Source organism: Prenolepis imparis, unplaced genomic scaffold (genome assembly GCF_030444845.1).
Source record: "Prenolepis imparis isolate NDT839.2.m4 unplaced genomic scaffold, iyPreImpa1.0 SCAF_12, whole genome shotgun sequence".
NCBI classification, from domain to species: Eukaryota; Metazoa; Arthropoda; class Insecta; order Hymenoptera; family Formicidae; genus Prenolepis; species Prenolepis imparis.
In genome coordinates this window covers 13,618,394-13,630,484 of record NW_028141170.1, presented here as the reverse complement: position 1 = coordinate 13,630,484, position 12,091 = coordinate 13,618,394, and the positions used below count along the sequence as shown (strand labels likewise).

Sequence of the window (12,091 nt, the reverse complement as noted above, 5' to 3'; positions counted from 1 at the left end):
GATTAACAATTGAATTGATTCAGCAGATGATTAACGATGCTCTTCCCTAATAGAACGGGATGATCGTTGAAAGATTAACTGTGCGAGGTTGCCTGGAGTGGGCTCGGGTGAAAACCTGGAGGTTGAATCGCGAGGCCCTTACTTTCCTGTCTATCAATGATGAAAGTCACTGGATCGTGCAGTTCACCGCCACTTTATTCCGATCCGGCTCGAAGGACCAATGTTCATTTCTGGACCCTCTCGTGGGGCGAGGGACTAGCTTGGCTGGTTCACGCGTCGAAGGACACGTCGAAATCGTTGGTGGCGGGAGTGAGAATCACTGTAGGACAATTAAGATAGGGTGCGAAAGAAAGAAAACTCTTCAGACAGTACTTTCCGCAAACCACTCACAATTTATTTCCACTGTGGAACATTCGAGAGAGTCGATTTTGAGCTGCAGTATCGGGCGCACGGATGCACTTTTGAGACACGCAGCGCGAGACGCAATCGACACTGTTACCAGAGCGTTAAACTCGCGAGAGAATCGCGTAGACTATTTGAATTCGTCGGCCGCTGCTTCGTTCAACGACGACGTGACTCTTGTGCCGACTGAAACGCTTCTGAGTATACGAGACGAGCGGTGCCTCGATATTTGTCTCGTTTCGAACAGGTAAATTCGGCATTCCAATCTTATCACGTGATTACCGCGATATAAGCAGCGTGATTCCATTGTTACGCGCAAGGAATGGTCCGGAATTTGAGCGTGAGACGAGGATGTCGGTTAAGCCGACATCCCATGATCGTCGATCGTCTTGAATTCCTTTTGCTTTTAATTTTCGTTTCTTATTGGGTTGCCGAATTCGAAACAAAAGGGTTTTAAAAAAAATCTTTCTTTGATCTTGAAAAATAATACAATTGCTGCAACAATCTTGCCTGTTTGTACTTTTACTTATCTCATTTATTTCACAAGAACTTTATGTTTAATTATCAAAACATTCTTTCGCTTCAGTCTCAAATCACGATAATCATTTTCATAAAATCTCTAAAATATTATAGACAATTAGAAAATAGTAATAAGGAATGTTATAAGTAATAAGATTATATTTTCCAATCAGAATTGAAACATAAAATGTACGTAAGAGGGTATTTTAAATGTCGATTCTAATTCTTATGTATAATAAGGCTGCGTTCCAATTTTTACTGCCAGTACTAAAAATCTATACATGATGTAAACTATAGATTTTCAATACTGATAGTGAATATTGGAACGCAGCCTTATCATACATAAGAATTAAAACCTACATTTAAAATACCCTCTTACGTACATGTTTCAATTTTGATCTATAATATTTTAGAGATTTTATGTGAATAAAAATGATTATCGTGATTTGAGACTAAAGCGAACAAATATTGCATTGATAATTAAATATAGAGTTCTTGTACAATAAAAGAGATAAGTAAAAGTACAAACATGCAAAATTGTTACAGCGATTGTATAAATAAACAAAATTTAATTTAAAACCATATGAATATATTGGTCAATATTGTTAAATTAGTACAAAAATACAATTACATAAAGTTTTACATAATGAGACAACTTTATGTAACCCTTCAAACTTTGTTTATTATTTAAAGTTAATATTTAACGTTCTTTTAAATAACGTTCTGTTTCAGCTTTCCTTATCTTAGCTTTTTTAAATTTCTTGCGTCAGATATTTTTCTCCTCACTTTTTGTCACCATTTATCCAAATGATAGATCATTGAGAATAAAATAAATGATAGTCTTTAGCCGACGCACATAGACAACAATTGCCTGACAATTGTAGATATTGATAATAGGAAATATTTCTCTAATGAAGGAACTACAAGAAAATGGTGACAATATATGAAGTAATTATTGAAAGTCAATAATTATAAATGTTATGTTTGTTAGATTTGTTATCGAAGATTACTTATAATTGTCCAATTTTATAAAAATATATGAAAACATATTTATTATGATACAGAATAAAGTTGAATTAATAGAATCTAAATATTGATTTCAGTAAATTACGGTGCAATCAAATCAATATTTAGATTCTATTAATTCAACTTTATTCTGTATCGTAAAAAATGTTTTCATATATTTTTATAAAATTAAACAATTATAAATATTCTTCGATAACAAATCTAACAAATATAACATCTGTATAATTGTTGACTCTCTAAAATTACTTCATATATTTTGTCACCTTCTTCTTGTAGTTCCTTCATTAGGGAAATATTTCCTATTATCAATAATACCTACAATTGTCAGGCAATTGTTGTCTACTTGTGTCGGCTAAAGATTATCACTTATTTTATTCTTCTTAATAACTTTCCAATTCATTTGTATGTTGTTACTCCAATCTGTAAAATCATAAATTATTTGTAATATAACAATACGAGCATCATCCATATATTTTTTACAAAATGTCATTTATTTTCAATAATTTCTATAAATTAGAAGATATGAATTTGAAACAAACTTCTCTTTCATATGATCCATAGGTTTCAATCCTTCTTTTTAATCGATTCGCCAAAAATCTTTCAATGTCGAGCAAAAGGATAATCTCTGAAACTCTGAACACGTGCAGCCAGTGCAGCCAGTTCAGCCAAAACAAACAGACCTATTCTCACTGAAATCAAAGGGTTTGTTCTTTATCGCTGCACTGATGAACACTGGTGCAATAAGTTAAAGTGAGACAAATATATTTTATTTCACTCTAACTTACTGCACTAGTGTGCACTAGTTCATCAGTGCAGCGATAAAGAACAAACCCAAAATGTAATCGTGCAAACCCTTAAGCTCGTATCAGACTACGCATTTAAAATTGAGATTAGAGATTAAGGGTCATTCCACAATAGGTTGCAAATGTCCTCGTTGCCTGTTGACAGTTTCAGATTTACCAATTAGCTAACAAGTTGCTTTGCTCTAATTGGTTAATCCGCAATTGTCAACTAGCAACGATGACTGTGGGTACTTTCCGATTCATGCATGATGCGCATGAAGTGACAGAAAATGTATAATATGCGTGACATAAACTATAGATTTTCTGTCACTTCATGCGCATCATGCGTGAATCGGAAAGTACCCATTTGCAATCTATTGTGGAATGTCCCTAAAAATTGAAATTTGACCAATCAAGACAAAGAAATTTTAGGCCCTTTTATTTTGATTAGTTCCATTTACTTTCTTTCGATAAATTATTTATTTTGATAAATTCCAATCTTTAATAAAAATTGCAATCTTCAATCCTCAATTTGCAAAATTTACATAAGTTAATCATTTTTACTTTTTCAATAGAAGCAAGAAATAATATCTATTTCTCTTTTTTTATAGATGGATATTTTTTATTCTCTGTTCCTACTGTCTGTTGTCTGATATTGTGCAAGAATCTTTAATCTCATCTAAAATCGTTCCTTCCTCTCTCTCAATAATAATAAATTAATGTTTCCAAATAATTTAGTTATTTAAAATCAAAAATTTATTTTTAATTTTATAAAATGTTTGCTATTAGAAAGTGAAACGGCATGCCATCGGATTCTCCTTTTGTTACAAATTGATGTATTTTTTATTGTCCATTTAAATACATTTTTATTCTTAATTTTTATAATAGTTATTTTATTGTGATGTAATAGAAAATATTTTTAAAAATAGATAATTTTTTTATTTTACTTCTGAAAATTATTATCTAGCATTAATATTATATATTATTAATATCAAATATTTCAATTTCTTTTTTAGAATACTTTTGCGTGTGTAAAGGAATTGAAAAATTTATAAAATGCCAAAGACAAAGAAATTTAAAGATTTATCTCGTAGTCAACAAAATCGACGTTTATTGCTTGCACGACAAAATAATAAGCATAATATTTATAATACAAAATATCTTCCAAAACAAAATACAATAGACAATTCAAATACAGTAGACAATTCAAATACAGTAGACAATTCAAATACAATAGACAATCCAAATACAATAGAATTACATAAAATGAGCCTAATAAATATACCAAATGCAGATCAAACAAAACATAATACTGAATTTAAAAAAATAGAAGAAGAATTTTGTACAATAGATAATAATACAAAAAAACAAACTTTACAACAACGATTGCATATTTGGGCTATTGAATACAATGTGACGCAAACATCCTTAACGGCCTTATTAAATATTTTACGAGATGAAGGTCACAATGAATTGCCGAGTGATGCCAGAACTATTTTAGGCACACCTAAAAACACAATTCTTCGCGAATGTGGGGTTGGACAGTATTTTCATTACGGCTTAGAAAAAATATTACGGGAAAAATTAGAAAATTTTAAAATTACAAATCAAGTTATTGAAATAAATATAAATATTGATGGCCTTCCTCTTTCAAAAAGTTCACAAAGTCAATTATGGCCTATACTTGGTCAAATTTATAATACAGAACTGATAACAGAACCTTTTTTAATCGGCGCCTATCACGGTTATAAAAAACCTACGAACGCAAATAATTTTTTACAAGATTTCTGTAATGAATACCGCATTCTGCAAAAGGAAGGTTTTTTTTTAAAGATAAAAATTATTACGTACAAATCAGAGCAGTTATTTGTGATGCCCCTGCAAAATCTTTTATTACTGGAACAAAGGGGCATAATGCATATTTTGGTTGCGGCAAATGTTATTGTGAAGGTGATTATTATAATCACAAAGTAGTTTTTTTAAATGAAAATGCGCCGTTAAGAACTAATAATGATTTTCGCAATCGCACAAATGAAGATCATCATGTTTCCGTTTCGCCCTTTGAAGATTTATCTATAGATATGATTCATACTTTTCTACTGGACTACATGCATTTGATATGCTTAGGCGTAATGAAAAAAATGCTACATTTATGGATGAAAGGAAACCATATATATCGATTACGTGCAGCATATATAAAGGCATTATCTGTAGATTTAATAACATTACGACAATTTATACCGATAGAATTCAGTCGTCATCCGCGAGGTTTAAATGAATTAGATCGATGGAAGGCAACAGAACTGAGAATGTTTCTTCTATATTTGGGACCCATAATTTTACGCAAATATTTAAAAGAAGATTACTTTAAACATTTCTGTGCTCTACACACGGCTATACGTATTCTATGCCATACAAAAGATTGCTTGCGTAATAATACATATGCACATGAATTATTAATATATTTTGTTAAAACGTTTAAAATATTATATGGTGAAGATAATATGGTTTATAATGTTCACAATCTAATTCATCTCTGTCAAGATGTTAATACATATGGTTCTCTCGATACATTTAGTGCATTTCCCTTTGAAAATTATATGAAAGATATTTAAAAAATGTTGCGTAAATCAGAAAAACCGCTATCGCAATTAAACAACAGGATGTATGAACGTATAATTAAATGTACAACTAATTATAAAAGTTCCATTGATGAGCCATTACTTATAAAGTCAGATAGGAGACAGTTTCCCTTACAATGTCAAAATACAAACAATCAGTTATATAGATCATATAAAAAAATAAAATTCAAAAATTTTACACTAACAACTAAATCTCCTAATAATTGTTGTTATCTAAAAGATGGATCCGTTTTTTCTATAAAATATCTTGGTTTAAAAGATGAAAATCCAATTGTCGTAGGAAGTAAATATCTTGATCTTCGACCAATATCTATGTATCCTTGTAATTCCCAAGATCTAAAGATATATGTAACAAATAATGAAACATTAGATATGGAGATAATATCTGCAGAAGAAATAGATAATAAAGGTTTACAAGTCTTTTATAATGGTTGTAATTACATAATGCCTCTTTTACATGTATAAAGATTTAAATTACATGTATAATTGTTGTATAATTACATGTATAAATAGAAAGTATAAAGATAAGTATAAAGATTAAATATTTATATTACATATATTTATGATAAATATTTATGTGATATTTTATATTTATATAATTATTATAAAATGTTTTTCATCAAATTTAATAAAATCAAGGATCCATTTTCTTCTGGAAATTGGATCCATTGATTTTATTAAATTTGATGAAAAACATATTTTAAACATAATAATGGGTACTTTCCGATTCACGCATGATGCACATAAAGTGATAGAAAATCTATAGTTCATGTCACGCTTATTATAGATTTTTTGTCACTTCATGTGCATCATGTGTGAATCGGAAAGTATCCAATTACTTTTGTTATAGCCCTAAAAGCTATAACTATACTTATTAAAATCACATAATATAATTATTATTATTTTTGTATATATTACACAAAAATAAGTAAGACGCATGCTTGCAAAAGCGCTGAGGCAATAAGAATTTCGACAAGCATACGAAATCAGAAAAACGAGACTAACGCTGAGTAAGCACTGCGCTAATTAAGAAATTACCAAAATCGCAAGCAAAGCGTTCCATTAACCTCCTTCGCTTGCGACTGGTAACCCAATTATTAGATATAAAAAGGACCCTAAGACAACTCTCGAGGTCCCAGTCAAGCTATAGTAAAGCGCAAGTACGTTAATAACAAACCACGACACGATTGTGAACAAGTGATCTACGCAACAACTGTGTAAGCATACTTTAATTTGCGTCATCCCAAGACGCTCATATACTTTGTACAACTGACTATTTATATTAAATTTATTGTGAAACCACAAACGGGAGTGAGATTCCCCCTGACGTTCCCGAACTTCCTAGTTCTAATTCGGTAGCGATCCCATAACTATCCTGTGCCTCACAAGGGCATAACATAATTTGGTGGCAGCGGTGGGATACCGAAGGATCGTCTTGTGACAAAGGGTAACAAATACTTCCGAAAACCAGTTGACAAAATCAATCACGGGAACTGTCACAGTTAGTGATAAAACAGTGAACGTACGAAAAAGCCGAGAGCCATCGCCGTAAACACGACGACCAACACCGTGGGACCACAATTGACGAGACAGCACCGCCAAGCTGCAGACCGCCACAGCATCCACGGAACCTGGGACCACCACACTAGCCGCTGACACGAAATACATCGAAAATGCGAGCTGTACTACTGCTGTAAGTGCGAAACTAAATTCTTGTATACTAGACGGGGAAGTAACCCCGCAAACGTAGCAAAAAATTTAAGCGAGACAACCTCATGTCGGCAAGACTCAGAAAACGCGTAACGTTCAGACCTCGGTTCTGGAGCAGGCCTGACCGCTCCCCGACTCAACTCCGCATAGTAGACCCCGCACCGGTAGTCGAACCGACAGACCGGAATATTCGTAGTAATTCGCGTTGGAATCTAGGCGCATACTATCCAAACCCCGACACCGAACGGACAGCAGAATACGTGCGACCACCTGACGCCGACAATACAAACGAGGAAGACCGACCCGCGAGCCACGCATCTAGCAACGGAATTTCAGTAAGAAGAAATTATTCGCCGGTATCCGCGGACGGTAGTATTATAAGCGCGTGCCACGAAAACGAAATGAGACGAAACTCACGCCCACGAGCGGTCCCCACTGAAGACATAGACATAGAGAAATCAATAGACTACGATCTATAATTAATGCCGCCGAGCATGATGCCGACGCCGGATGTCCAGTTTTCAGCCCAAAAAATGACTTACTCGTTGAACTCATACAAGGGCAACGCGAAATGCGGAACGAAATAGACCGATTACGCACTCAGATACGCGACCAGCCCACGAATAACCGAGAGACACAACAAACGTCGAACCGACACCAATTAGAAAATGCGCGAGATACAGACCGTGACCTCGACACGACCTATACGTACGGAAGATCGGGAAACGACGTTAGGAATCGACGAAGTCTCCCTTCAAGGTATCTGGCCCTAAAGGAAGCACGCGCCATGATTCCCGAATTCAATGGGACGCCTCATAAACTCAAAAAATTCTTAAATGCATGTACTTACGCCATGAAAAAAATTAACCCCGAGGACGAAGAATCCTTAATTCAAGAGGTCTTATTCACAAAACTAGACGGAAAAGCCATGCAAGACTTTGAAACTCACGATATTCAAACATTCGAAGAATTAAAGAAACAATTAGAGTCATGCTATAAATCCAAACGCAGCACGACGAGCCTACAATTAGAGTTCAATTCACGAAAACAACAACCGAACGAAAGCACACAAGAATTCGGTCAACGCGTCGACCTATTAGCAATGAAACTATACGACTCAATAACTGAGGGAAAGGGCTACATCCCGGAAAATAAATGTGGAATACAGCAAATCATAAAGGAACAAGCACTCATAAATTTCCAAATAGGGTTACGCCATGACCTTAAAATCCTCGCACGGGCGCAACGATTTAAACTCTACAAGAGGCAATAACCGGCGCCGGCGAAGACGAAAAACTCCTCGAGTCCCCTAGGGCCGCGGATAAGCAAACACACGAATCAAAGTATTCGCAGCACCCGCATACGTCGCGGATTCAATGTCACAAATGCGGAAAAAACGGACATTACGGACGTGACTGCCGCAGTAGCTTCAAGTTCGCGCTCCCAAAACCTGAGAAACAATCGCAAGTAAACGCGATCATTAAGTACTGTAATTATTGCAAGAAATCCGGGCACAATCGCAACGAATGTTGGAAGTTAAACGAACGACCTAAAAATAGCGGATATAAAAAACAAAACGAAGACCTAAAATCACACTCCAAATATACACGCGAATCGCATCGTCAACGAAAACAGAGCACCGATTCTAATAGCGGCAGCGAAGACGAAAGCAAAGACAAGAAAAACCCGCCAAAAAGGGCGCTAGAATACCGCGTCGCACACATAAAAGGCGAACCATTACCTACAGTAACACTACCCATACGCGAAGCAAAACAAGGGAGGGTAAAAATGATGTGCGACTCAGGAGCAACCACTTCATTAATAAAATTAAAGGAATTAAAAGATGATACTTTAATCCATGAAGACGATATTTCACTCACCGGAATAACGGGACACAAGGTACACACCATAGGAAAGATAAACGCTACAATCAAGATAGGTGACCATAAAATAAAACACGCGTTCTACGTGGTAAAAGACGATATGCCCATCGAAAACGACGGAATCTTAGGATTCGACTTCCTACAAAAATATTCCACCGTCTGCGATTTCGAGAAAGCACAGTTAAGGCTAGGGAAAGGTATCTTAAACCTACACTCCACTAGCAAGATTACTTTAAAACCTCGCTGCGAAACCATAATTAGAGCCGCGACGAATATAAATAAAATAGGCATAGTTCAAGCAGCAGAAACCGCCCCCGGTATATACATCGGAAATGCGCTAGTAGAACCGATCGACTTCACTTGTCCGATCAGTATGATAAACACGACAGACGAGGAGGTCGAAATAGAAACACCAACAGTGACCATCGAAGAAATTGAACGAGACACTACAACCGGGATAAACGCAATAATTAGCGACAAATTAACCAAGCTAGAAGAACCACGGAAGAACCGCGTTTGCAAATTATTACGAACCGACCAATCTAAACGATGAAGAACACAGGGCACTTTTAAATATCTGTGAAGAATACCAAGACATATTTCATGTAGAAGGGGAACCCTTAACGTGCACCACCACAATAGAACACGAAATAAATACGCGTTGTAATACTTCACCCGTAAATATAAGACCATATCGCTTACCCGAAAAACATAAAACCGAAGTAAGTCAACAAATAACCGAGATGCTAAAAGCCAAAATAATAAGGCCGAGTATGAGTCAGTGGAATGCACCCTTACTAGTTGTGCCTAAGAAGATGGACGCATCCGGACAACCTAAACTTCGAGTAGTAATAGACTTCCGAAGACTGAACGATCTAACCATAGGCGATTCATATCCTCTTCCGAATATTACTGACATATTAGATCAGTTAGGCAACGCCAAATATTTTACCACGCTGGATTTGGCCTCAGGATATCACCAAATTCCAATGGCCGAAAAAGACAAAAATAAAACAGCATTTTCAACACCCCACGGACACTACGAATTCAATCGAATGCCGTTCGGACTAAGAAATGCGCCAGCAACTTTCCAGCGGTTGATGAACTCCATACTCAGCGGAATGCAAGGGCTCAAATGCCTAGTTTATTTAGATGACATCGTCATATACGGAGCCAGCCTAGAAGAACATAATAAACGACTCAAGGAAGTACTGCAACGACTCCGAAAGAATAACTTAAAATTCCAACCCAATAAATGTGAGTTCCTACGAAAGGAAGTTATATATCTAGGCCACATAATAACAGAAAATAGAATATCGCCAGATCCCTCAAAATTAACGGCAATAAAAGAATTCCCAAGGCCCGAAAAAGTAAAGGACATACAGTCATTCATAGGCCTTGCCGGATATTACCGAAAATTTATAGAGGACTTCTCAAAAATCGCGAAGCCATTAACAAAGCTGACAAGAAAGTCAGAAAAATTTGAGTGGACCACAGATCAACAAAATGCCTTTGAAACATTAAAAGAAAAACTGATGACTGCGCCAGTGTTGCAATATCCCGACTTCGCACAAGAATTTATAGTGACTACCGATGCTTCCAATTACGCTATCGGAGCAGTGCTATTGCAAGGTAAAATAGGTAATGATCGCCCCATTGCTTACGCAAGCAGAATTTTGTCACGAGCAGAAAAAAATTATAACACAACTGAAAAAGAGCTACTCGCAATAATATGAGCCGCCAAACATTTTAGACCATACATATACGGCACGAAATTTAAAATCGTGACCGATCATAAACCATTAATATGGCTATTCAATGTCAACGACCCCGGATCGAGACTGATTCGATGGAGGCTCAAGTTAGAAGAATACGATTACGAAATAATACACAAGGCGGGTCGAGCGAACGCAAACGCTGATGCATTAAGCCGTAATGTAATCCGAGATACAAGCGAATCGGAAAAGGAGCAAAAAATACATGCAATAGAAGTAAACAACACAAGCACTGAAAATACTGAAAATTATACGGAAGAAGAAAGGAAACAAATATTACATGAATATCACGACGCCCCCATAGGAGGACATCAAGGTGTCGAGCGAACTTTAAAAAGAATTCGCCTAAAACACGATTGGCACGAAATAACGAAAGACGTCGAGAAATATATAGTTAAATGCGAATCGTGTCAAAAAAACAAATTGTCACGAAAAACTAAAATGCCTTTAATAATAACAGATACACCCACTGCACCATTCGAGAAATGTGCATTAGATAGTCGGACCACTAACAGTAACCATGAAGGGAAACAAATATTTGCTAACATTCCAAGATAGTTTAACAAAATATAGCGAAGCAGTACCAATCCCAAACCAAGAAGCGAACACGGTCAGCAAGGAATTTATTACAAAAATCGTTCTCAAACACGGGACGCCAGAAAAAATCCTAACGGATCAAGGAACAAATTTCCTCAATGAAATATTCAAAAATACATGCAAGTTGTTAAAAATAAACAAAATACAGACAACTGCATATCACCCTGAAAGCAACGGCGCACCAGAACGATCACATCGCACGCTGGCAGAATATTTACGACATTACATTAACGAAGACCAAACCGATTGGGATGAATGGATACCGTTCGCAATTTTTTCTTATAACACCACACCACACACAGCAACAGGATACACGCCCTTCGAACTAATATATGGACGACAAGCAGAATTACCGACTGCACTAACGAAACCCCCAAGGCTAACATATAATTACGACGATTACGCACAAGAGATGCGAGAAAGAATACGAGCTACCAATCAACAGGCAAGGGAACATCTAAAGGATAAGAAAATTAAAGCCAAACAACAATACGATAAAGAAACAAAAATAACAAAATTTAGAGTAGGCGACAAGGTACTGGTCTACGACGAGACGTTACGACGAGGACGATCAAAGAAACTCGAATCATTATGGACCGGACCATACGTCATACTCGAAAGGAATTCAGACGTAAATTATACAATAAAAAAAGGAAGAAAGACTATACGTATACACGCAAATAAACTCAAACAATTTATAGAAGCATAAACGAACTGTATTATTACAGGATGCTTACTTGCTGGAACAGCAAGGT

General features: G+C 35.8%; 1 pseudogene; it reads left to right on the top strand.

Moving 5' to 3' along the window:
- The first annotated feature begins 3,995 nt into the window (after positions 1–3,995).
- LOC145943371 (uncharacterized) lies at positions 3,996–5,836 on the top strand (annotated as a pseudogene).
- Positions 5,837–12,091: the final 6,255 nt, after the last annotated feature.